The sequence below is a fragment of the Colletotrichum paranaense genome (genome assembly GCF_030867605.1).
Source record: "Colletotrichum paranaense strain IMI 384185 chromosome Unknown Scaffold_30.1, whole genome shotgun sequence".
In the NCBI taxonomy this organism is placed as follows: domain Eukaryota; kingdom Fungi; phylum Ascomycota; class Sordariomycetes; order Glomerellales; family Glomerellaceae; genus Colletotrichum; species Colletotrichum paranaense.
The window spans coordinates 24151-25875 of NW_026848988.1; positions in this window are offsets into that span (position 1 = coordinate 24151).

A 1725-nucleotide genomic window follows, 5' to 3' on the forward strand; every position below is an offset into this window, starting at 1 on the left:
GCTTATAAAATAGTAGCGTTAGGCGCTTAGTATCGCCGTTAATAATCTTAAACTTTATAAGAGGGAAAGTTAAAAAAGTAAAAAATTTAAAAAAATAGTTTATTAAAATAATAAGAGTATATATTAATATTATATATTAATATTATATAATTAATATTAAGAACCGCCCGAGTAACTAGTAAAGGCAGAATATAAAATCAAATAATTTTTTTTAAAAACGTAATCCCGTTAAGGTCGATCTTTTATACTTATAAAGCTAGAAGAAATTTATTATATTAATATAGTTACCCTTATTATTTTTATAAGAAAGTACTTTTTTTTTAAACTAATTAAAGGATAAAATAGCGCCGCTAATATAAAAGCAACGCTAATATATTAATTTATAACGCTAGTATATTAATTCCTTAATATAAATATTAAAATTTAATATATCAATATTAATTTAAAATTATAGTTTATAAAACTAAAAATCCCTTTGGGGTCTAGCCCGCCTTATCAGGGCTATCTTCGTCTTTGCGAATAAGCTAGTTTATTAGGGTTGATATCGAGTTTCTATTACGTACTTTAATAAGACTTTATTTATTTATTTTTTATTCTACCTTTGCTAGCTACTCGGGCGGTTCTCGGTATTATTTATACAGTATTATTATATAGTATTAATAAATACTCCCACTATCTTAATAGACTAATAAGACTTAATATTAATTAATTATAAGTAATAATAGCTATTATTAACTATATATATTAACTAAACTTTAAATATTAACGACTCTATTATTCTAATATATTAATTACCCTTTAATTAGCTAAAAACTACCCCCTACTTTTTACCTTATTTACTAATTTCAAAATATCCTTTTTATTTCTTTTTATTTTTTTTTTATATTACGTTTTTAAAATATTAATAATACTATAAAACTAGTTAAGTAATTCGAAATTATTATATTATATAAACTAAGTACTAATTAGGGTAATAATTATATTAATATATATTTTTTGAAATTTTAAATTAATTATATTTAATTTATATTCCCTAAGATAATTATATTATAGTTCGGGGTCCTTTAGTATAATACTTATAGAATTAAACCTTTAGCTATTAAGGAAGTTCTAGGGGTCGATAATAACTAACTATCTTAGTATTTCGATAATATATATTTAAAATAGGAATATAATTAATACGCTATATTGTTATATTTTGCTAGTTTTAGTTAAAAACTATAGTATACGACCTTAAGGTTAATTAGGGGGGAATATATTATATACGATACGAGGTAGTATAATTCGATAGCGATAGTAATAGGGTAATAACGATAGGGTAATAGCAATAAATAGCGAGGGAAGTAGCGTTTTTTAACTTTAATAAAAGAAACGAGGTAATAAATATATATTTACGAATTAAAATTAAAAGTATATATTAATAAGGTTAGTATTATTTTTAATAATAATAACGAGGGTATTTCTATTATTATATTATTATAAGCTATTATTACTTAGAAAAGTAGCTAATATAGCTAAGTACGTAGGCTTATAAAGTAGTAATATCGGGTACTTAATATTATTATTAATAATATATTTAGTTATAAGTATAAACTTTATAAAATAAGAAATTTAAACAAATAAGAAATTTTAAAAAAATAGCCTATCAAAATAGTAAGAATATTTAGTAATATTATATATTAATACTATATAAACGATACTAAGAACCGCTCGAGTAATTAGTAA